The 26069-nt window shown below is 31.0% G+C and overlaps 1 protein-coding gene across 3 annotated transcripts in view; it reads left to right on the top strand.

Moving 5' to 3' along the window:
* The window catches only part of LOC141529506 (tubulin monoglutamylase TTLL4), a 123841-nt gene that overhangs the window by 47386 nt on the left and 50386 nt on the right, over window positions 1–26069 (top strand). For all 3 annotated transcript variants that reach the window (XM_074246055.1, XM_074246057.1, XM_074246056.1), the window contains one exon: window positions 17969–18003. The gene's annotated coding sequence lies outside the window, so the exon portion shown is untranslated. The remainder of the gene's footprint in view (window positions 1–17968; window positions 18004–26069) is intronic.

Below are 26069 nucleotides of genomic sequence, written 5' to 3' on the forward strand. Positions count from 1 at the left end.
AGATAGGAAATCATGGTTTCTGTAATGCATACTTGTTGAGAAAATTAAGAAAAATTTACGATAACCATCTTTTTTTGTCTTAAAAGTGATATTATCTGTGGAAAGTTGGCGCCAGTAGAAGAGTATTTGATTTTACTGGTGACTTTCCACAGATGTCGAAGATTGATAATTGACGATAATAGATCTTTTAGGCGCCAACCATAAAATTGCCAAAAAATTATCTCAAAATGTTTTAAGAGCTACAAGGACTTTTATTATCCGTAAAAGATGTAATCGTATTTTTTGACTGTAAATTTTTTTTTATCCGTAAAAAAATCAAAAACATTGAAATTTTGTACTCGTTAAAAGTAAAGATATTTATGTTTGAAAAACTAGTATGTAATTCGAATTGAAGACGGTAGAGAGATTTTAGATTTAAACTCAATTTCATTTTTGATGGTACAAAATATTTCTCCAGTGTTTAAAAAAATTATTTATTAATGAAATTTTCATATGAAACATCATAATTTAATAATCAAATAAAACACTTGTAAAAATAAATAATAAAAGTTGAACAAATCATATACAAACAACCACACGGTCCTTCACTTTGAAAATATTTCAAGTGTATTTAAACAATCTGTTAATGATATGATTATTACATAAATTCACAGTGAATCACTCAGTAAAATGTAACCGTGGAATTAATTCACGACGATTACTCGGCTCATATAAATCGTTCAGCTACGCATAAGTTACCGTAACATACAATCCGTACTCAACTTATTTTCATTTATCACAACATTCTCATCTCATCCATTCCATATACAATCATGTGTCTCCAAATCTGAATATGGAAAATTTTTTTGTCAATAGAAAAACGGAAAATATTAAAGGAAACAATTTTAAAGTTCTTTTTAAGTTGTAAAACGATGAAAAGCTTGCGTTAACACTAGGGCGGTGTCGTTTGTGCTCAACACTCCTCATTGTAAATAGTATTTTTAAACGCTTACACACAAAGACGTGTCGGGCATATGGGTTCCGAATAAGTACTATATATTTTAACAAGTATAGTGATCTGTCGTCACGGAATATTAGGGCATTTTTGGTTATAGTTAGGTATTCCTTGCATATAATCTACCGCTTGCTATTTTTTGTCCTTTTTTTTATATAAAAAAAATTTTAAGAAAAATACATACATATATTCCTAAGAAATATACTACAGCAAGACAGCAAAGGAAATGTATAATAAAAAGTTAGTCAAAATGAAGAAGAAAATCGGCGTGTCGGTTTTTCGAACATCACTCTAAAGAATATAAATATAATATAAAAAATATCTTTTGCTTTAAAAATATATAATACCTTACACCCGTCTCATTATTTTTCATGAAAAGTACGTACTAATTCGGTGGAACGGGTGGTCTATTTTTGTGGACCCTCTTTTTTATAGTAAACGCTATAGTGATACGTCGGGACGCGAAATCGGCGTGACGCAGTCCTTAGAAATAATATCCAGAGATTTTCTATCTAATAAAAGTGAATTCACTCTAACAACCAGCACCTTGACTTTTATATAATATAATATTCAATCTTCTGTATGTGTCTATGTCGTTGGTTTTAAAGCGACAGATCGTGCAAGGGATCAATCCATACATATACTAAATCCTTAGCCCCGTATCTAATCGTTTCTTCGTTTCTTCGGAATGTAACAATAATATAAATTGTTAATAAAAGAAAACGTATATACGTACAATGTAAAGGCTCAGGATGATGGGATCGTACAATAGGCCGCGAAAAATAACCGCGGAAATTTCGTGGCGTACCGTGTCATGTTACCGTTGAAAATTATTTCGATCTAGAACTAAAGGTATGTAATTTGTTGATAGTATTTTGTAAATCGATATTGAAGATGATGTATTCAGTAAGTTACTATTTTTATTGAGAGTTGATTTTCCGTGGATAGAAAGGGACTCTTGAATTAAACGCTGGTTTGCAGCGAGTACAGGTGACATATCTAGAGGTGAGCAGTCGATGGGATCGTCACGGATTTCAGCCCGGGATTATAGGTGATATTACTCGCATCATTCTTCGCGGTACTCCGCTCATCGTTTACATCACATTGTAACTTAATGCAATACTTAATATGTGTCGAGATTCAAGATTATTATTACCTTAAAATATAATACTTCAAGTCTCTATATTATATGTTATATATTATATTATATCTTTTACAAGTCGCGCTTCGACATTATCCGATTAAAAACACCTGCACGGATAACATTTTTTTATTACGGATTATTATTTATTTTAACACGCAACACTGAATATACTTTGCATTACAGAGATTGAGTATAATTTGATAATTATTAACATACATTTTGCGAAATTTCTCTAATTTACTTTAACGTAATAAACTATTTTTTTACTTTCGTCATTTATTAATTAAAGTTGAATAATTAGGGATTCAAAAGTTACGTAATTTTGTCTAGTAATTATATTTGGCCGAGTAGTTTGAGAAATCGTAAAATCTTTCTTCGAAATATTATAAAGAAATTTCTCATTGTGATAATATCTTTATTCTTATTCTTGGAAGAGAGAGAGAATCGTAGAAGTCGATTGTTAAACAAATTATATTAAATAATCTAATACAAAAACTAGAAAAAAAAAAAAAAAGCAATATCTAGAATTTCTAGCCGGGCTTAGCTTCGAAATTTCTTTATCTTATTATTTAAAACTTGAAATTACTTAAAAACTTTTTTGTCAATAATATTTCTCTATCGAATTCGCCATTATTGCTGAAACTAACAACCATTCAATTTTCGACAATCATTGATTTTCATAGCGAAGAGTTATCAATGATAGGTGTGTTAAACACCAAGTAAGTCCCATTGAATTCACAAAATCCTAATCCGGGAGTGCTTGCGCGTTTGTAGGTTACACAAAATCCTTAAGACATCATACATGGACTACATACAGATGTTTAGCTTGTAGGATTTATAATAAAAGGTAAAGGAGTTCATCGATGCGTGTGGTTTTTGGATCTCTTAAAGCCAAGGCGTCGTACACACTTCTTTTCAATTTATTATGTTATTGTACTATATTTTATTTATTTTTCTCTTTATCTCTCCACTCTATTCGCTATCTACATCGTATTATATTATCTTGAACTATAAAATAATCTCCGGCAAGCCAGATTAGCTGCGAAATTTGTAAACGTCTGTATTACGCTTCGTTCAACCTCCAAACTTCCGTGTAATGTCAGTAAATTCTTGAGTCTGTGTACTATACATCGTCCTGGAGATTTATTTGTTATGTTATGAAGAGAAAGATTTTTTTTTATTCGAAAATACTTATTTCACGCACCGTTTGATAAATTTAACGAACCGATTTAGAGCGAAACACTAAATCGCGTACTACCCAATGCCCGAAGGTGAATCAAAACAAACTTTCGCATTTCTTATGTATTACATCACCCAAAAAAAGAAATACCGCAAAAAAAGCATCGGTGATTTTCGACAATAATAAAATCCCCTCCGTAAATGTAATTTAAGCTAGATACTTATGTATACATATTATATCATACGTACAGATACATTTTATATATTATACGTAGAAAGAAGATACCCGTATATATTTATAAAATAAATTGACTGAATTTATTTATTATGTATTACTTTTTTTGTTTGCTATTTTCTATACATATCAAATTACTCCGTGATTTCTATAGGCGTGTACTCTCTTATTAATATTTTATGAGAAAAAAAACAATAATTTATATATTATAATGCATAGATCGAAAAACCATTTTATTATACCTCTAAAACATCAGGGGGTCCGTCAATAAGTCACTCAAAAAAAAAAAAAAAAAAAACCCTAGATTGTATAACTTTAATTCTGGAATTATGAACTAATGAAAAAGAAAAAGCATACAAAACGAGGTGCGAGTCATTTATTTAAAAAAAAAAAAAAAAAAAAAAAAAAGTGATCGTCAATCGTATATTTTTCCATTACGATAACATCCGTGATTTTTTGGAGACCTTTTTCTCGACTTACAGACCTGCAGTCTCAATAAATATAAATATGAAAGTTGAGACACTAAGTAAATTATGATTAATCTGAACACTCTTTATTATTTAATAATTTCATCTTGGGTTTTTTTTTATTGTTATTTTAGAATATTTATTACCCGAGGGATAAACGTGAGTTGCACCTGCAAGCTCCTCCCTATTATTCTCACTGGGGCACACTAGTTAGCTTCATTCTATTTAACAGTGATCCAAAGAGAATAAGAAAAGCATAGAGAATCTAACCCACCATAAAAGTATTTTTTTTCATTATTATATTCTACACTTCGTTTTATTTATCTCTCACTCACTTGGTGAATTCAACCGGGGGCACAGTCCCGCCCACAAACCCGTGAATCTTCTTCTAGCTCTACTCTAGGAATTCTCAGCTCTAAAAATTGCCCTTAAGAAATTTTTACAGGGCTCCAATTTACGGGCTTTTTTTTATCTCATACCTTTTCACTACTAAGGTTATTTTCTTATTCTTGTCTTGCTCAATCTTATTCATTTATAATGTATAGTTTTTTTTCTATAAGTGTATAAGTATATAATAATAAAAGAGGATCAGGAAACGTCGTACACTAATTTGATGCCTTCCAATAGATCTCCGCGCCGGAAGCCGATGAAATCCAGACAACATGGCCTTTGATGATCGCCGCATCATCACTGCTCTTACTTAATCAACAGGTTAACCAATAATAATAATTTTCTCGAGTCATTAATTGGGTAGACTGTTTCTCGTGTGATTTTAGTGAATTATCGTAAATGAGCTTGAGAACCGAAAACTGCCCGCCCTTTACTCTCATCTACGTCTTTTTATATTCTTTAGTGGCTTTTCCGACCCGCCTTCTTTTACAGCATTACAGCAATACAGATTATAATTATTTTTTTTTAACTATTCATCTTATTTTTTCCTTATCCCCTAACACATTACTTCCAGCTTGTAATATACATAATCATGGAATTTTACGAGGTGCTTTTTAAAGGATTATTTTATTTGAAAGATATAATTAACCACCGAATTACTGTATCGTTTTTTACCAAACCAGTATTTTCTGATGGAATAATTATTACCTAAAATTAAAAATCCCACAGTTAAAATAAATACAATTATTCTAAAACGTTAATTCCATAATTACATTAAATATTTTCCTTCCACGTTGTCAATTAACTAGCGCCTGTCAGATCTAATCTCAAAGATTTACTCGTTTAAATTTTAATTTATTATATAAGTAAGAATAATAAATAAAATAATAATAATTCAAATGGATACATTTTATTGATCATTAACTATCGATAAATTTATTATCACTGATTTTAATCATTGTCTCTTAAAATTCTAGACATTTTTAACCGATAAAAATCAAACACGATTTCTCGCAAATTAATTAACTAAATTATCCTATTCCCTTCACTTAATTTATTTAAATTCCAAATATTTATCAAACGTTCAGAATTAAATTTAAAATCAAATTATAAAAAATACAATTTTTATAAATCATTGATTTTTATAGGAGAAAATTAAAAACGAAAACTCAATGAATCCCATCACAATAAACTTCCAGTAATCGAATTCTTTGAAAAAATTTTCTAAATTAATCTTTTATTCCCTTGAAAATTATTTATAATTGTGAATTAGTCTCACTTTTATAGTACACAATATAAGTAATATAAAATATAAACGAGTTAAGTCAACAATGAAGAGGGTATGTGTACATATTATTACATATAAGTTTATCTCTAAAAAAATCAAACCGAGCGTTTAATTTGACGGGACCTTTTTCCATGTGAAGTGTCTTTTTCATTCAATCTTTTATCCACACATACACCACTTCATCCATGATAAAACGTTACTTTAGATTGAAGCAAGGTGTGTCGCGTCTGAGGATCATCGTTTACTCGTCAGCCAAGTGAGTAATTGGGTTCTCGAATAAACTAAGTCTGCAGACTGTAGACAGGATAGCGCAAAAGTTCTTTTACCTTGGTTATATTACCAAAACTCTACTTTTTAAAATGTTCTCCCTTTTTTTCACTTGGCTAACTATATAATAACACAACAGCCAGCCGCAGTTAGAGACTTTACTAAACTAGTGTATAGTTAAGAGTGTGATGTGCATCATCATTTACTTAACTTAACAGTGTATTGGGTATCCGAATTCAGTACCCCGTAATAATCTACGGAAGAAGTGAACCAGCTCCCCTTTTATTTGTCACTCTCATCGCACCAATGAATATTATTTTCTAAAAATCAGCTGGATGAAAATGAAGAGCTGAGTGAAGCAGTGTTTAGCACCTATTTGATGAGCTGAGTAGATGAGTATTAAGTAAAAAGTAAAAGCAGAAGAAAGCTTAAATGGGCTGGGCTGGACGGTCGAATTGACGCTGATGGTGTCAGGCATTATCGCAGATGAGTCTAAGCCGACTGTTATTGTTACTGTAAACTGTACTCTATAGTAACGGTATGGTAATATTAGGCAGTCTTCAACAGTAGTAAAAGAAGTAGTAGAGCAGTCTGATGATGCTGCGGCGTGTAGCGGCACTACAAACGACTTTGAAGTAATCTTTCAGAGCTACCGACGCCTCTTTCTTTCTTTTTAGTCTCCATGGCATTTACATCGCCACAAACCACGCCGTCTTTTTACTTTCGGCGTGATGCCAATCTTTGACCATTGGTCAGCCAGTATAGTATAGCCTATATATATATATATATATATATATATATATATATATATATATATATATATATATATATATATACTAGCTGACCCGGTGAACTTCGTATCACCTACAAAAATTTTTTTTTTACAAATTTTGATTTGTGATTTTTAACCTGTAAACTCTAACTTATTTTTGTCAACAATTAACACTGGTCGTATTGTAGACGGTTAAGTTGGTATTAAGTTATTAAATGAAACTTGTTGGTCATTTTAATATGTTTTATGTGTTTTATTTATATAATAAATGTATAACAAATTATAGAGCCTTTGGCGCGTAACCAAACGATCCGGGTTCGATTCCCGGTCTGGGCTGTCCGAATTACTTTTTCAGTTACCGAAAATTCCTACTGAGTAAAGGTCCTCCCCTTCCCCCTTTATTTCCCCCAGTTCCCAAAAATTTGTCTTTAATGACAAATTTAGCTATTATATATGGCTTTTATATATATATATATATATATATATATATATATATATATATATATATATATATATATATATATATATAAAGATACCCAAAGTATACTTGTACGTATCTTCCTGCATATTGGACAATTTTGTATACTCTTGCAACCTTGAGGCTCAAGCGTAACAATAGCGACTTCGATACAAAATTAACAATTTTTTAATTTTTAAGCTGAAATTTTTTCAATTCCAAAATTCCAAAATTTTTTTTTTTCTCTAAACCATCCCTGAACTATAACGAACAAAACAAAAAAAAATTTTGAAAATCGGTCCAGCCGTTTTTGAGTTTTAGCGAGACTAACGCACAGTAATTGATTTTTATATATATAGATATATATATATATATATATATATATATATATATATATATATATATATATATATATATATATATATATATATATATATATATATATATATATATATATATATATATATATATATATATTTTATATATATATATATATATATATATATATATATATATATATATATATATATATATATATATATATATATATATATATATATATATATATATATATATGTGTGTGTGTGTGTGTGTGTGTGTGTGTGTGTGTGTGTGTAGAGTGTGTAGAGTGTACACAGAATTCTAAATAAAAGAATGAATTTAAGTATCCATTGGTGCTTCGTTTTATTCTTTGAATCTTTTGGAGCGCGTCAAGGGTGTCAGCGGTCGACACGTTCGCGCGCGGCTTTCATTCTCTGATGTCGAATCACGAGTAAAAGATAATACCATTTCTCGGTTTTATGTATTATATACTATACATTATATTATATTATATACATATCTTTGAGTCACGCGGCGCTCAAAAGTTGACAGATCTGGAGCGAAGAATCTTTTTATATCTGACTGAAAATTATTAACCAAATCATCTGATAAACCAACGGTATTATATCACAAATGTGAAGGCTTCAATTTACAGTTAATTATTTTGTATAGACTTTTTTTCATCGTTATTAGTTGATCAATTTATATTTATGATTTACAGTGTGTTGAAGCTTTTAGATTTTTGGTTATTTACATAACAAAGGGACGGTTTAATGAATATATGATTTTTTTTAGATTAGTACCGATGTTAAAACGGTCACTTTTAGTGGGCCTATGATGAAATACCATTAAATTTGAAATGGAAATGAAATTAGTTTCCGTAAATCCTATAAGTTGGATGAAAAGAAAATTAATTGTATTTATTCAAGAGTATTTTACATTTTGTAGGCGTGAAATCCGGCCATTTTCTTCGGATTCGGGATAAAAAAATAGATGATATTTTTATTTTTCATTTTTTAACAGTTCATTTATTGACTTTTGTGATGATGCGGAAAATTTTAGAAATAACGATGAAAATTTAAGAATTTATTATCTTACAAAATTTGGAAAAAAAATAATAGTTAAAAAAAAATTTGAAGGATGGTACGTTAAATAGAAAATTTTTATATACTCATGCTTGTATTGTGAATATCAATCTACATTCTAAATCTTTGAATTTGTAGAAATGTAATATTTATTTCAGTAAAAAATATTTTTATTTATATTTACTTATAAACGTGAAACGAGAAGATGATGTAATGTGTATCTTTTTGATGATACTTGACCATCAGAAAATTATCTTGTCTGAGTGTGCTAAAGAGGTGGCAAGCAAGCTGCTAGCGATGAATACACCTAATTTAATTCTGAATTAACAAAGAAGTCATCATATGACAACACTGGATGGCAGTTAGCCGAACAAAGAAACTTGGCAGCTTGACCACCCAAGGCGGAGACACGTTCTGAATAATACGTAACATCTCTGTGTACCGATAGACTACCCAATTGTCCATCGTAAACGGCTCTCTGACCTTATGGATAAATTTCGGTCATCCGGGCTCATAAATTGTTGGACAAATATGTGCTCATTTCTTTTCATTCCTCTTAATAGAATTGACCCGTCTTCATAACACTTTATCCAAAGACTAAATATTGTGTCTTCTTTATAGCTTCACTCATCAATAATTAGTTATTTTAATAACCAGAAAAATAATAAACCAAAATAAATTTTTACTCCAAAAAAATTTTTAAACAGAAAATAATCATTAAAGTTTTGATCAATATTTAGTTAAATTTTACAATTTGATTTAAAATGAAAAATGGTTTAAAAATTTTTTTTATAAAAATTAAAAAAATACAGTAGTTTGCTTTGAAATATCGATTGAAAAACATTTGTGACAAATTTCTCTACTCTATTTACACTCAAAACTTCCTTTAAAAGAAACATCTTTGACATCTGTTTCTATTCTGTATATATATTTGTACATAAAGTTATCTTCATAAAAACATTTTTCGACATTTGCAGCCATTTCTATTTATACTTAAAAAAATTAATCTTTACACCTCAACAATAGCTCTAATTTAGCACTGTATACCCAAGAATTCAGCCATCATCTTTCAGTTTCATTTAAATCACTATGCATACAAATATACACAAATAGTTCAGTACCACACAGATTGTTATTAAATATTTTAGTCACCGGGGACATCTTTGTGAAGAAGACCACGCTGTGGCTCTTAGAAATCTCGTCTCTGCAGGGGGACTTTGGCATTAAAAGCACCCTCATGCAACAGCATCTTCATCGTATGATCTAAGCTCGCGATCTATTTCATTGTCACGTCCATCAGTGTAACATAGTGTACACCAACACAATATAACATAATCTCCTGGAAGTAACAAAAAAAACAAAACAAGTAAAACGTTCTCTGCATATAAATTTATACCGAGTAGAGTGATAAAAAAAAGGAAACTGTGGAAGGAAATGAGATCCCGCAGTTTCAGGCTTGTGTTTAAAATTTTCTTTGACATTTAGTTGCTTCATTTTATATCACAAAAAGACACTTTCATATTTTCATGGCACGTATGCGACAATTTAGTGCATCACATGACAATTTAAGCGCCCAACAAAATAAAAAGTCTAATGTGAGATGTTTCATGCGTCAGTATTGTCCAGCATCTTCCGTTGGTTAGATGCATACTTTTTGTCATTCAACTGCTGACCAAACTGTGGGTAGGTGTGTCGCAGTTTGTCCCCTTCACTACGGGGGCAGTACGATGTATGGAAACACTATCGCTTTTCACTTTTGTACATAATACACTTGATATATATTTTTATTCATCTTCAACAAGAAGACATTGTACTTCGTGACGACGACTGTGACAATAACCAAAAGTCACAGTACAGGGATCACTTCCTTACCATTACTGACTTTTTATTTTTTCTTCTTCTTATTATCATTTTCCATATGTGACTGATTGAATAGGTCTCAAGACACTTTGTGTTTATTGTCAAATTTATATACACCGGAACTTTCGAAGTTTGCTTACCCATAATTTATATTACAACACAATCCAATAAAGTTTTATTGTTATAAATAAGAGTAACAATGTAGGCAGCAATGTCACACAGTCTTGTTATTTCTCGGAATAATGTTGTCAGTTTTGTCGTGACAACATATGGACTATTTCAAATACCCTTTCAATATTACAAATTTATTTGACATCGTAATAGTTCATTTTTTTTGTTAATCATATTTGTTAAATAATAAAATTACATAAATTTGATACTTTACTTGATTAATACATTTTTTTAACGTCTTGGAATTTGTAAAAAATTCAAAATTTTAAATTGATAAATATTTTTTTAGCAATCAAAATTATTTTTAATAATCTACGTAATGAGTTTCTCTTTCAATAAATCAATTAAAGAAGTAATAAATAATCAAAGTCTTATGAACGAAAAATTATAGAAATAATGGGTCTTTGACGATGATAAATGAAGAATGATAAATGGTAATTTAATATCACAGATAATTTAAATTCGCTCATGATGGCTGACTTACGCGAGTCATCCAACACCTTACCCCGTAATTTATTCAGTGCAAATTTACAATCACCGTACTATAAACGGGCGATTAATAATTACAGATTGCACACTCGCAGATGCATTAGCAGAACGATACCCGTACCAAAAAAACGTTTCGCCAGGAAGTTCATTATCCGACTATCAAATTACTTTATGAATATTCTTTTTATAAATTATTAATTAAAGGATCGTGAGTTACTTTTCTAGGTCAACAAACAAGTGTGTGCTTGTCAATATACAAAAAAAAAAAAAAAAAAAAAAAACATTTACGTCATTTCGTTCTATGTACACTCTCTTGCATGCACGTGCATGTTTATGCTCGAAAAATTCACGGTGTCATAAAGTTATAAACTTTAATTCAGGCCAACTCTCTAATAATTTAAAATTACTCAAGTCTACACGTATAAATCCAATTTAACAAAATTTCGTGTGAATTGAAATAAAAACTCGTTGATTTTTTTTTTTTCCTGGTTTCACTCTTTTATCATTCTTGACCCAAAAGACTAATTGGTAATATTTCTCTCGGTACGGGTTTATTGTTGTTAATTTAAATCCTCTTTGATCGTGAAAATACATTTTTTTAACAATTCATATAACACTACCGACGGATATTTCCTAATTAAGAGAATCGTAATAATTGTCCATAAATTATAAAATAAAAATATATTATATACCGTACGCATGTTGTGTGTATGTGAGTAGAGGCGACAGGCCGCATGCGTTCAAATAAAACGGTTGACACCATATAATAGTACAAGAATCCTTCCGTGAATTCTTAAGAAAAATTCGGCTCCTTATTTTTTCCACATGTGTCGCTGGCGATACTGATGTGATGAGATGAAGGATAAAAAAGCACGCGCTAAAGGAATATAAAAACTCTTAATAGTTGACTGAGTTATTTTGGGAGCCAGTTTTATTATTTCGAATCTGAACATCGCCGCGAGCAACCAATAGCCAGCAGCGTGAGTTTCCTTGGGCCAGCTGATGAGGATGATGATGTTGATGAGGGTGAAGAGGCGAAATAAGTGAGTTGAGGAAGAGTGAAGACCAGGAGTCTTTTGGGTAACCATAACAACGCCGTGGAGTCCCACAATAGAGCGACACGTCATACTGAAGAAGAATATAAAAAAATATAAAAAGCCCCAGAAAATGAACAAGATCCTTAGGAGCATAGATAAACTATAGTAGTTTTTAGCCTGGGGCTGAAGCATCAGCGCCCAATGGATTTTCCACGTGTCTGAGCAAACACAACCAAACATGGGCGTCAGTATATATCATGTATAGGAGGTAGAGTAGTTTTGGCCTCCGTCCGCCTTCGCTTTTGCCTCTCAATATGCTTTTCGCCTTTCGTTGTATTAAATGTGTTCCCGGCTTTTTAAACTAATGTATTGTCAACTCAAAAACTATTATTATAAATATAGCCCAGACTCGAGACTTTTGTTGTTGTTGTATGATGTTATAAATTGTATTGAAAATAATATTGGAACCTAATCTATTGTCATGAGCTACTACTGACGACTATTTTACTCGGTGACATGTATTTTACTTGGATCGAGATCTGTTTAAAAATTGCCATTCATTCTGGTATTATTAAGTACATTGTGAGGGGGTGGTAAACCGATCGACAGTAATGTCACGATACTGGACACCCTGCTGGGTCCACTGAAGTTGCAATAAACGGGTACTGTTGGAAATTTTTCTTAAAAATAAATTACAGATTATAAATAAGTTTTTTGGGACCGTAGAAAATTTTACCGTTTAAAAAATTCATTTTTTACGTAACGGAAAAAAATTAGTCATAGTTGGATGTCTACATAACTACCAGAAGCAATTAATTATTTATTAAACCAAATATTTTTTAAAACTAATTATTGAAATTTGACTCGTTACTAAAATTATCGAAATAATTAAACCATTACGAAAATATTTATAAATGATTAATGGGTGTGGCGTATCACTGTAGAAAATTAACGAGAAAACTAAGTTATTAGCGCCGTACATATGTTCAAAAATTCCAAAGTTACTTCTCTTGAACTCCCTGGTTTTTCTTGGTCTAGTATATACATTTAATATATATCACACAGTTGAACATTTGTCAAACGGTCATTAATAACATACCGACGACACTTGAAAATGTTAAAAAAATTAAAAAAGTTAGGTATTAAACAGTCGATATCTTCCTTGGGGGTTTCCTTCACTGTTTAATGTTCAATCTGGAAAGATGAAACCGGATATACGGATTACGAATCATATGTGCGCGATTTCTTAAGACCCATCTCAATAATACACATTATAAGCAACTAAAGTAAAGCGAAACGAAATGGACATACACGTAAAAAAATATCTTGAAAAACGTTTTTTATTAAAGTCTTTATTGTAAGTATTTCCTGTCTGACCATCTGAGATTTACTGCTGGATTTATCGGATTATAGGCAGGACATTAAAAAAATTTTATTGTAATTTGAGTGCAATCTCAAAATGGTTGCAGCACGCTACACATTCAATCCAATGATATGTCGCTTGTTTTATCGTTTCTTTCCTTGATATTTCCTTTCTCAATAATGATATATACGGTTAAAAAAAATTTTGTGTAGCAGATGGATAAGTAGATAATATTTCGCAAAAAGCATGGTTTGTAACTAATGGTTATGTTACTGGATCGGATATTAGTGATTATGTTAAAAGAATAAATGAGTAATATAATTAAATTTTTAAGTATTACAAAAGGATCAAAGCGAATGAGTATCCATAATTTTTTTTCAACGGTTAATAAAAGTTATTAAAATTCGATGAGCTACTGAAAAATATTTAGTTTCATATTGAGTTTAAATTAAAAGAAACCCTTTGTGTTGCTTTAATTCTATATCATATTTCGATTTTTCTACAATGATCATGTGAAACCCTTGTACATCGATCGTTTACCCTTTTTTAAAATGCATCAATACATCCATTGTATTTATTTGGAGTTAATGCTTTGAAATAAATAAAAAAAAAGGTATCACAAAACCTCAAATTACTTTTTTAAGCTTGAGGTTTTGTGAATGAATGACCGTAGAAAAATAATAAAAAAGCATTAAATAACTCAAATTCACCTGTGCGTAAATCCTTGGTGTTTTTTCACTCATTATTTTTTGTGATAAAAAAAAGTGACGTTACCTGAAAATTGAAAAAAAAGGTTGTGTATCAATAAAAAAACACGTAGTATGTGAATCCTCAGGCATTCTTTGACTCGACGAGACTCAATAACATCACCGCCCTTAATAAGCTATGGCTTCTTTTAATTTTTTTTTATTACTACTTTTTTAACGTATACATTTTTTCTTAATTCTTTTTTATACATCAGAGTTCTTACATTTCCCACGACACATCACGTGCTCGGTTGCACGTGGTCATAATTTTTTACTCAATTTTTTTTTTTCCTTCGCCACTATACTACTACTATGTACATTTCTGTTGTACCTACTATACGAAGAACTTTTTTTACAACGTATAAAAGGTCACGAGGGCTTTTAGAATTTTTTTTAATTTTTTTCGCCGATTAGGGCGCGTTATTTACCGAGATTATCTATTAATAGACACGCGCGTAACCCATAGGGTTTTTTGTTAATTTTACTAAAAATTTTTTCCTTTATATTGATTGAGTGACAAAAACGTGTAAAGTATCACAAAACGTCAAAAAGTAACTTTTTCTTTTATATGTCAAACAAAGCCAAAAAAATTAAAGTTAAGACACTAAACATGACAAGGATCTTTTTATTTTCTGAATACCCTCTCTTAATTCAACTGATGTGTAATTACGACCGATAGAAACCAGTTTTAATCCTGAAAGAAGATTCAGTATTATATTGAAAAAAAAAAAAAAAAAAAATCATGGTTTTTCGATCGAATAGTGATTCAACCAGATATCGTATCTCGGACTTGAAGCCGCCCTTATGCAGATACCATCAAGCACAAGTGGGCACTTCTGGGAACCATACAAGTACCATACAGTGGATTATACTCGAACTGGTATTTCATAATCAGCATCATCCACTTGATGGCCCTGACATCTCTCTACCTTTAAGATGCTCACCACAAGTACGCTGGTGAACCAATTGTAAGTGTAAGGGAATGTTAATTTAGAGGAAAATTCAATCAGAATATGCCACTATGTCTGTTTTGTAATTTTCATGGTCACGTGTTCAATGTAACGTGATCTACACGTGGTTGAAAATTGAAACTTACCATCCCTGTACTCTAAAAAGTATACTGTCACCACGGTGGGTCTTCCGAATGAACACTTGGGTATGATATAGATAGGAGTGGAAAAGAATCTCTTGAGAAATTTTTTTTCACCCCAATATGTATGTACTAAAGAAGTAGTTGTAGATATATAATACAGTACAGTATTTTTTTTTTTCCATACAGGTTGTTTTAGGCAGTAACAGTTAATGGTAATTCTCACTACTGGTGAGTCTTAGCAGGATTTATATATTTAGAAACAGTGTATGGGAGTTTTAAAACATATGCTGGTGTTGGATATCAAGTGGCCCCGAAAATCTTACCACCGCTCAAACTCTAAGAGTCCCATTTATTTTCTAAATAGACGACAGTCATTTCATTTATTTTAGTGATACTTAATGCCTTCTTTTCCTCGCCTTCTAAACCAGTTATGACACTCGTTAAATTAAAACCATAATATTATCGAGCTAGCTGTTTTTTGTCACAGACGCAGTAGTTTACTGATATGATAAAAAGTTGTGACTTCCGTGAAAAATAAAACATATTTTTTTTATGGATTACTTTTTATCCTCTGAGAATAATTATTATCGCTATTAAAAAGATTATATATCGGTAGTATTTCATCTCACATGTTGAGTATAAATATAAATACCCTTTTTATGTCACACGAGAAATTAAGACATTAACTAATTTGTCTTTTAAAAATTTTATAAATAGAAATTCAACAAAACAATTTATCCATTTTTTAATACTGTTGTTCTGCTTGAGTGCAAAATAACACGACGTGATGGCTTATGTTCTTCAAATTGCTAGTTACAAGCAGAATAACCGAACTGATGTAGAAAATCGCGATTTTACCGATCGGAGTAAGTTCAAAAAACCCTATTAGCAGCAAAACCAATTTTTAAACTTCATCTGTTAATCATAACTCTGCTGAAGAATAAAATACGATTAGATAGCTCGAGTCTTCTTCAAACGGCTAATTATAGGTGAGGTGAAGGTAGCGTAAAAAATCGCGATTTTACCAACTTGTGTGGGTTCGAAGCTGCTGTTAAATCATAACTACATCTATGAATACTATTGACCTTGATGAGCAAAAAATAAGGATGTATTATTAAAGTAATAACTCCTCACAAAACTATCGTAACAAATTACGTTTTGGGATGACTACTGAATAACTTAACAATAGAAGAAAACAACAATGTATCGGCAACACGATCGACATTCGTAACGTTTTGAAAACTCTCTGAAAAGTCTTTAAGATTAGTCACGGTGTAAGTGAATTTAGTGAATCTCTTTGCCAAGTGCTCTCAAAACATAAAAAACAGAAAATAAAAAAACGTCTCATCTAGTCTGTCGTTTTCTTTCAAGAACTCGGCGTCGTGTCTTCGAAGATACAAATATTTCTATCATTCAGCGATATATATAAAGGCCAACTGTAACAATAGTTCTGTACTCTCCCTTATTGACCGAGGAACCTCCTTTCAAGACTTTAAAAACTTGCTGGTACCGTTGACAGTGGTGTAGAGCAAAAAAAAATTTTTTTATCCGCTGTGCTGAAAGTATATGTGTTTTGTAATACAAGCTCTCGGGATAGGAATGAAAGCGAATAAAAGTAAAAATTTTCGAATGGACACCAGTGGACTATTATCCACTTAGTGTAGGTTTCTTAGAGCCCCTCACCCTCTTCTCGGCGGATATATATGTACATTGGTGTGCCATAAAAACTCCGATGGTCCATTATTCTGAGAGATTCTTTAGTTAGATTTACGATTTCTCGTGCACGTGTTCACAAAAGATCACTGGCAACTCAAAAACGTCCTGAGCCCACTGTTATATGGGTATTGTACCAATTGGCCGAGGCGAGTTGTAGGTGGACTAGAATTATGGTATAGGGTGAATATAATAATAATAATACTGAATAAAAAAGAATAAGAAGATGAAAAAGGGCTCGGTGTCGTTTGTACGGTCGAGCAATTGCTTCGAAAACAAGGATAGATGGAAGAGAAATCGAATCGTAAGTGCCGAGATATTGCCCGTATATTGCCCGTATGTAAAAGCTTTTCTTTAGTTTATATATAATAAAATTTTGAGTCATTGAGTGCCATCGTATTTGAGGGGCTGTGACAGACATAGGCAGTTCGCTTCTTTAAATCTTTTCATTGTTATGTACACACGACACTTATATATTATATATTATACATTATTTTTCTTTTCAATACAAATACGACTATGAGATTTCTGTTTTCTTGCAATCAAAAACTGACGATATTTCTTAACCTTCCCTCCCACTTAATTTACAATAAGCACCAACTTGATTTAATACTTTTATAACTATCAAAAATTCAATTACTCGAGTGATATGTCATTTTACATAATTTTTTTTTATCATTGTTGATGTACATACTTGAAATGATGTTTGACTGATGTAGACAAATTTCATAGTATTCATTTTTGATTACCTCGTCAATTGCGATGACTCAATATTTCTTTTGGTAATTAGCTGACGACAATGTGAACAATATTTTTATTTTTACAACAAATATTGATCGTCAATCTTAATCAAAGTTGTAATTGTATTTTTATATAATATTTTTTTTTTTGTTGTAGGTTAACTTTCTTTTCATTGCTGATTCTGGATTTTGGTGAGTGTAAATTATTTTATTTTAATATGCATAAAATTTATAAAATAAGAAAAAAATTTTTTTCTGATAGAATCAAAGCAAGAGTCAGTTCAGCTAAACAAATTAAAAAATATTTTTTTTTAAAATCCCCATAAATTTTTTTGATATTTATATTTAAACTGACAATGACTTTCTTGAAATTTTAAAATGTTATTTTAACTTACTTCAAAGCGTATTCTGGTGTCCAATTGGACAATTTTAAAGTTTTCTTTGTATCCCAAGTTGTTCAGGACACTCGGATGCTCCTCTGACAATAAATAATAACAATCTTTTTTGCCCAGGCTGAAAAAAGTATAAGAAACTAAATAGTAAACTAAAAATTTTGTGTCTATCTGAGCTGACTCACCTGGCGAGTATGCGAATAACAATAAAATACATTTGACGTTAAGGATTGACTTAATATGACTATTATTGAAACCAATAAGCCATATTATTATATACGACATCTGTTTAACCCTTCAGCACTATCGCTATGAGATTTTCTCTCACGCTCATCAATAATTCAAATTTTCTTTTAAATTTCAAATGGAATGACTATGTGATTTTTTTTCTATCTGTCAAAAAATTAATATTATTTCAGATTGTGATATTATTATTTTAATAGTTATAAGCCATAAAAAAATAAAATACATTTTATTAACTCTGTGAGATTTTTTCTCATCGCGAAAGTAAAGTAGGGAGTCAGAATTTAAGAAGTCGGGCCTGATCGGTACAGTTCGGAGGTTTCCGTAAAGAGTGTGTTTGTATTAGGGATGTGTATGTGGAGTGTAACAAGCGAGTGATGCGGAGTTAGCCTCAACCTAGTCGTTTTTAGTTTACCTTTAATATATTAATAAATATAAATTGATATATAAAATAAATAAATGAAAAATTAAAAAAAAAAATATATATATATATATATATATATATATATATATATATATATATATAAGTTCATTGCATATTAATTTATTCTAAATAATATTAATTATTGCAGTGCTCGAAAAAGGTAGGTTATTATCATTGATCTAAAAAAAAAAATAGCTCATAAAAATTGAGATGTTACTGTACTTAGAAAATATTCTATATTATAAGTTTGTCAAATTAATAATAATTTTTTTCTTTAATTTATGATAAGATGGAGAGACCAGTAAGAACTTGTAGAAAAAAGCTACCCCGCCAGAATGGTTAATGGACGAGCAAAAAGATGACGGATGCAATGATGATGGATCGGACACAGATGCATCTGAACCTCATGACGTTAGATCAGAGTCCGAATATGAATTTGACGATGATAATGAAAATCTAGACAGCGATACTAGTGATATGAACAATAATAATAGTGATAATAACAATAATAATAGTGATAATAACAATAATAATAGTGATAATAACAATAATAATGGTCCGGAATTGAATACTGAGTATATCTTAGGAAGAGACAAACGCACTAAGTGGACCTCCAATGTTCCTTCTCAAAACAAGAAGATTGCTAAACACAACATCGTCTTGAGAATTCCTGGTGTAAAAAAATGTGCAAAGAATGCAACTACTGTTGTCGACTGTTGGAAGCTATTTTTTTCTGATGATATGGTGAGAAAAATCGTGCAATACACGAATGTGGAACTTGACAAGTTGAGGGTATCATATAACGATCCCTTGAAAGTTCTTCCAACTGATATGGAAGAAATGTACGCTTTTTTTGGATTACATTACCATCTCGGATTATATAATGCTTCACATGTAAACTTAAAAGAATTTTGGGCCACAGACGGCTCTGCACCAGATTTGTTTCGGGCAACTATGAGTCTAAGAAGATTTTATCTTCTTTCCACCGCTCTAAGATTCGACGACATCACCACTCGGGACGATCGTAAGAAGACAGATAATTTAGCTCCCATTAGAGATTTTTCTGATCAATTTATCGAACAATGCAACAAAAACTATACGGTTGGTGCGTATACAACCGTAGACGAAATGTTGGAATCATTCAGAGGCCGTTGTAAGTTCCGGCAGTATATTGCCAACAAGCCAGCAAAATATGGAATAAAAATTTACGCATTGACTGACTCCAAGACATTCTACACCCTTAATTTAGAAATTTATTGTGGTGCACAGCCTGCTGGACCTTTCCAAAAATCGAATGCTGTTATTGATGTGATGAATCGACTTTGTGCACCAATTTTAGATACTGGTCGCAATGTAACTTGTGACAATTATTTTACCTCGGTTCCATTAGCTGAAGATTTTGTGAAAAATCGTCGCACTACTCTCGTCGGGACAATAAGAAGAAATAAGAAAGAATTGCCTTCAGAATTTGTTGAGGGTAAAAATCGTAACATTTGCAGTAGTAAGTTTTTATTTAATGATTACTGCACGATTGTTTCATATGTCCCCAAGAAAAAAAAGAACGTTCTTTTATTGTCAACTCTTCATTCTTCAGATAAAATTGATACTAGTTCTGGATTCAAGTTAAAACCGGAAATATTAACATGTTATAATCAAACGAAAGCGGGTGTTGACGTAGTCGATCAATTAAAAGCTAAATATTCTGTTGCCCGAGAAACGCATCGTTGGCCTATGGTCATTTTTTATTCGCTTATGAATATTGCTGGCATAAACTCACAACTCATTTGGAGTGCGAATACTGAGAATAAAACGACTCGCCGATTTTATTTACGTGAATTGGGTAGTCAGTTGATAAGACCACACCTAATTACTCGTAGTAAAATACCTGGCTTATCCGTTGAACTTAGAAATTCTATCAAAAAAGTTGGAGTAATTCCATCTGAACCCATTGAAAAAAAGCAGACTACGGGAATTTGTGGCTGGTGTCCACGGAGGTCAAATAAGTATACAAAAAAAAGTTGTTCAGTTTGTTCAACTTCTATCTGTCCGGAACACTCTACTTTACTTTGTCCTGATTGTAAAAACTATATTACTGTGACTGAACAGTGATTGACTATTAAATTATACTAGTCTGTTATACCAATGAACCATATATAATTTTTAAAAAATGTATTGATGGTTGATGATTTGAAAATTTTATGGAAAAATATTCTTTAATTATTTTAATGTTAGGATGATAGTATGAATCAAAGATTGATCTCCATAATACTAGTCTTGTTATTCAAAATTATAATTTTCTTAATTTAAAAGTGAACTAACACTGTAATACTATTCAAATGTGTTAATAAGTCTAAGTATTAGTAATTTTAAGATTTTCTGTCCAGTTCATTTAATTAATTTTAAGTTTAAATATTAATTCGTATAGTTTATGAAAATGCAATTTAACGCAAATAAAATAAAACCAAATATTATTTTTAAATAAGTCAATTTTTTTTTTTTGAAAGAATTTTATCTTGTTTGAAATTTTTAAAATTGAAAGGGCTACAAAAGCATATGTGCGCATGCGTGCACATGCGCAAAAGGCGTGAGAGTTTTTCTCATCGCGGGAGTAATGATAGTGAATCGTTTAGCGGTAGTGCTGAAGGGTTAAGCAATTCGGTCAGACAGAAAATACACATATATTTATAATAATAATGTGTAAGATAAACATAGAAAACCAATCAAGTTAAAACTTCCAATAGATTAATATTATCCCTAAAATATATATTTATTGAAATAAAAATATTTCTATGAGCTTCAACTACTCAATAATAATATTCTCGAGGAATAACTTCAAGCATACGTTTGAATTTGAAAACTATTCAGTAATATTATCCCGCGGCCACTGAATCTTTTGACTGCGTGATTCGAGGCATGGGATATACCTTTATGCTTCGAAATAGCTTTTTTTATAGTCACTAAAAGGCGTCAAATAATACAATAATTGTCCCTTTTAACTATTCAAAAGCTACATCTTTAAGAAATTTGTCTCCATATATATTTTCCGTGATCAGCACATTCGAACGATATTTTTTTTTAAACTTTGCCTTTTTAAATGTACTCACTCGTGTTAATTCGATTGATACATCGTGAATTTTTTCACAATGAAAATATATTTTCAAACATATATATTCGTAGAAAAAAATTCAGCTTTCACTTTTAAAAATTCTTTTACGACAAAGTAAATCGTTTCTAATTTTTTATAAAATGAAAATTTATTCACACAATAATTCTATCAACTGTGAATTTAATTGAAAGTAATTTTATAGTTAGAAATTTGATACTCGATAGAAAAAAGAAGTACATAATTATATTATTTCTTTTATTGTCAAAAAATGTTCCATCTAATCTCACCACGACCCAAATAAAAATTAGGTGTACGGCATACCGATAGGCTTTGTACAAATAAAATACAAGAACCAAATATTTGACAATATTTTCCGTAGTTTCCAAAACGTAACTTAATACACGGCGAGTGCATCAGGTCGAGATTAGGTTGCCCCTTATAAAAACGAGAATTCTTTTATGCGGCGTAAGATCCTCTTGGGGCTAAAGATGTTTCTCTATGGCCTGTCAGTGGTGGTGTCATATTACTCCCATGGAATTTTATGTGTCACATTCGACTGTTTATATTATATACATCGTATAATAAGGGATTTTATATAACATGAGTTTGTCAAGATCTTGTCGATAATCTTAATGGAAAAATATAATAAGAGTATGAATTATTCAATTCTATCGATTTTTATTATGAAATACTTTTCGTTCGATTCAACTTCGATTGCTTGATTTTTAATGCGGTAATCTGATGGTAAACCTAATCTTTCCGAGCATCAAAAGAAATTCTCTTCAATAATTTTTAATCTATGATTATAATTATAATCATTAAATTCAAAATAATTTTTCAATAACATAAAAATAATTTATTTTTATTAAAACGGATATTATTACATATTTTTAAATCAATATTTTTTTCAGTTCATATTTTTTTTTTAACTAAAAATAATTTTTGAACTTGTTTAATAATGAGTACTAATTTTGTACTTACTTTTGATTTTATCTTAACTTTAAAAATCTAAATTTATCTACATCAAAATAGAAAACGAGCATAGAAGTCTAAACCTAAATAGGGCCGCCCTCTACCGTGAAAGTTCGTAAGGTCAAAGGATGCGAGGGTTAAAAAAATAAATAACAGATGGTGCGCTAAACTCCCGCTAAGCTTTCAGGATTTTTTATGACCACCTCCACCTGGATGCTGGATACCTGGAACTTTTTTGCCATTTTGTAATTTAAAATAATTATTCAGTTACTTTATACTCTCCGGAACCAAGTCAATTGCAAATTAACAATTATTCATGAGTATTTGCACTTTCTATTTAAATTCAAGAAAACTTTTTGCCATGCAATCATTCTGGAAAATTTATTTTTATTCTAAAATTATTAGAAAAATAAACTTTTATTAATTTATTTAAAAAATATCGAACTCAGTTCTGTTTTCGATTATTTTTAAGCAAAAGTAAAATTAAAATAAATTAAAAAAAAATAATTTATCTATTTTTAAGAATCAAGGATCAGGATAAATTTTTATAAAAAAATAAATTTCGAATTCAAATCCACACAATTTTATTAATATTTTGAGTACATAAAAAACTTATTAACTAGACACACAATTATATAAAATATCATGCAAGTGTAGTACAAAATTATATAAAAAAAAAAAAAAAAAAAAAAAAAAAAAACACAAAAAACCAAACATAATTTTAAAAATACAAAAATATTGTGACATGAGTACAAAAAGTGCGAAAAGACAAATATATAATAATAAGTGAAAAAAATCACACAAATATACATGGATTAAAAAATTTAGATACATAGGAATCATAAAAAATTTAGCAATTAAAAAACGTTGCATCAACGAAAGTCGATTTTAACGTTCAGTGATCTATTTATCACAATGCATCGCTCGAGCTTTTTTTATAACTATCTAAATCTTAAATTTATTAACTATTATTATTCATATTATTTCTAAAATTATTGTAATTATTCTTAATTTTACAATAACATCACAGTTTGTTTATAAATGTTCATTACCTAATACATTGCACTGCACCCGCTTAATGGAAGACATATTTCAATAAATTTTAGTTTTCAATATAATATAATTTTTCTGTAAAGCTTTCATGTATTGCAAAATGCATGTGACTAAAGATTAATATCACAGTTTGAAAAAAAAAAATTGGAAGACAATTATGAGATCACAATAATAACCTAAATTTACTAGAATTATCTAATTATCACAGATAATCATATTATGCGTAATATGCTATGCACTGGGCGGCCTATTCATCGAACAGAGTTCGAATATATTTAAAATTAGAGCATACAAAAAAAAAAATTTTAACCAAAAATTAATTCTAATTATCACATTTTCAGCAATCAATTAAAAGTACATGAGATCAATAATCATAAAATAAGAATCTAAAATTGCAACAAATATAAACTAAAAATAAAACTAACAGCTAACGCGATGCAATGGATCGTACTCGAATTAAAGCTTCCTACCAGGAGGATAAAGTGAAAAAAAATCAAAATAAAAAAAAAAACTTAACATAAAATCTCATTAAAAAAAAAAATCTTATCACAAAGTGTTTACCTTAGTAAATAAAAAAGTCTTTATCTCCTATCAAACTCGATGAGACGTCTTTCTTGGTTGTCTTCTGTTGGCAGGTCTATCTTGAAGTAGGCTTGATGTGCGTAGATTAGTCTCTGACTTCCAGTGGGTTGTTGAGCTCCTTGAAGTGACAATTGATTGGGTTGTCGTAGTGTAACGAAGTTGTGTTACCAGATGTATCTGCTTGTCGAGTTTGTTGTTGAGGGTCGTCGCTTCTTCAATTTACAATTATTAGTTGTTCTTGTTGAGGGTATCAAGAATTTCTTTCCATTCGTTCTTTAGGTTCTCGTTATCAGCATTCTCTTCAGGAATAATTGTCGCCAACGGTTCATCAAAAACTCGGTGCTCGTTGATGAAGTTTTGTTTTTCTGCAGCCGAGTAGTTATTCTGATTGATGATAATTTTGCAACATGTTACGTTATTGATGATGGTGTCTGACTGCTGGTTGATATTTTCCGCTCGTTTCTTGAACCATTTTCGCAGGCCAATTAGCGTTGACTTGGTTGTTTTTGAGGTGAAACGCTCGGCGTTGATCAGCAGTTTGTTTAATTTGATCATTGTCTTGGATGATGATGATCTTTCAGCAAAAATAAATATTGATGGGTTATCAATACTTGATAACAGTTGTGATGAATCGAATTGATTAAAATTAACAGAAGACTTGATAGGTATTACTCGTGATACACGTGTTTGAATTAAAAACACGAGGTGACTGTCCAAGAGATTTGATCTGCGTGGAGTTCAAGCCCCAGTGTCTGTTTTAATGTGGGTGGAGAAGGTATTGCGATCGTTTATATACCCTTAGATCTTGACGCATGCGCATTAACAGTGATCCTGTGTATACCGTTGAAGAAACACCTACACAATTACAGTCTACCTGTAACAAGCAAGAGGGAGAGCCAGTTCTACCCACACATTTACATTTTAACTTGTTATATTTACTGCCATGAGTTTCTTTGCCATTAAACTGCAACACACACATCCGTGTGATGGATCAGCGTCCATGTACGTATACATAACTTATATACAAAGCCATATATGTGAAGCAAGTAGTGTGTAAAGGCACTGGGCAGCCACGCTTACACACACGTGGAAGGCACGGGGAAAAAGTCGGGAGCGGCCAAGTCGCACGCGCAGCACGAGCTGCGCACGGTAGCAACTAACGCATGCGCGGCGCGTGATATCAAAAAGCAGCGGCGACTGTGTTCGGAAACGCGTGCTAGACAAAGCAGGATGATAAAGAGCGCGGTCTTGTGCTCGGAACGAGCCAGGCTCGAGCTTCAGCGCATCAGCATCAGCAACCGGATTCCCTGTGACGTACCCGCAGCTAAGGGGAAAGGGGAGGATCTTGCACGTGTGCTCGATCCCCGAGACAAGGATAAAGATAACTAACTTGTAGAGTGAGGTAGGTAGGTAGTTATATAGGTTTAAACTGGAAATTGTCTGGCTTAAAAAAAGGACAGGGATAAACCGACGAGGATACCAATTA

Source organism: Cotesia typhae, unplaced genomic scaffold, assembly GCF_013202065.1.
Source record: "Cotesia typhae breed Kobodo isofemale line unplaced genomic scaffold, CoteBio_Ctyphae contig_48, whole genome shotgun sequence".
Taxonomy (NCBI): domain Eukaryota; kingdom Metazoa; phylum Arthropoda; class Insecta; order Hymenoptera; family Braconidae; genus Cotesia; species Cotesia typhae.